Source organism: Arachis ipaensis, chromosome B07, assembly GCF_000816755.2.
Source record: "Arachis ipaensis cultivar K30076 chromosome B07, Araip1.1, whole genome shotgun sequence".
NCBI lineage: Eukaryota > Viridiplantae > Streptophyta > Magnoliopsida > Fabales > Fabaceae > Arachis > Arachis ipaensis.
This window is the reverse complement of record NC_029791.2, coordinates 1,991,921-1,993,351: the sequence shown is the minus strand read 5'-3', so window position 1 is coordinate 1,993,351 and position 1,431 is coordinate 1,991,921.

Sequence of the window (1,431 nt, the reverse complement as noted above, 5' to 3'; positions counted from 1 at the left end):
TGGTGATAGGTTACCATAATGATGTTAATAAAAAAACTTAAAAGGCTTCTATTATATATTATTATTTATTAATGATAGGAAAACTTATATAATCGAAGCATATATAGTTATTCAAACCGTAGTGATTCACAAAAATTAATTAATATTTAAATTACGTGGATCTATCATCTATATGAATATGGTAAGATTGATGTAGCAGTGTTCAAATCTAACGTAGAGAAGATGTTACCTTCACGCAATTTAACTATATAAACTACAGAAAAGGTAAAACATCCATCAAAAACTATAATATAATAATGAACATATTCCTCTCACAGCCACATATAAAAAAGAGTTTTTATTTAATTTATATATTTGTTTATTATTGACATTTCGCTTAGGATTTTACTAGCGTTGATAATATAAAACAAATTAAAATATCTTTAATTTTGATGTATGTAATATTATAAAAATTTTAAATACTATAATTATTTTTATATTTTTTATAAATAGGAAAACCATTATATTTAATAAATATGTTAAGACATTATACAATAAAGTAAATGCATCATCTTATAGAGGGGTGTACACGTTATGGCAATAAATATACATCGAGTTCATCAACGTGTGCCGGCCATAGTTTCTAAATGGATTTTTCCCTTATAAAAAATTAGAAAATAAATAAATAAATAAAAGAAAGCTAAGTATATATCGTTGTTTATATATATATATACTACGTCTACATACATGACTGGTCATACACATCCTGTGCCTCGGTAGTGAAGGGGAGAAAATGTTTTGTTGGATATTAATATCTTTATGTTGGTCGAAAAATATTTTCGACAAAGGTAGACGATTTGAAGTGATAAAGCGGTCGAAAGTATAAGCAGTTTTTTAAAAGACACACGCACAAGTGTTAGATGAAGGTTTTTGATACGAGTTCGATTTTAAGATTTTTTAATAAATCGAGTGAGTCAGATCGAATGAGGTATTCGAGTCAGGCAATCGAAATAAGTTATTCGAATAAATGTAGTAGTGAAGAAGTTAAAGACTTTCGTCACGCGAGAAAATCAAGAGAAATGTACAATCAAAAGGCAGGAATAGTTACCAAGGAGAAAGCATTTAAAGTTGTAAATTTGTAATTAATTGTAATTACTTGTCAGTTACCAAAAGTAGATTATAAATACTAGGAAGTTTTAGGGAATTAGGGTTGAAACTTTAACTCATAAAAAACACTTAAGCACACTCATATCCCAGAGAATTCCTAAGTCTGCGATCGAGTTATTTTTCTGTAGGATTCCTTCCGTATTTTTATTCTTTCAATTTACTTTTCTCCAATAAATTTATCTTTCAAGTACTTTTAATCTCCTTTGTTTAATTTATATTTCTGCATTTTAAATTTTCATGTCAAAGCCCTTTGATTCAGTCAAAGACACCTTACCGCTTCTTTTC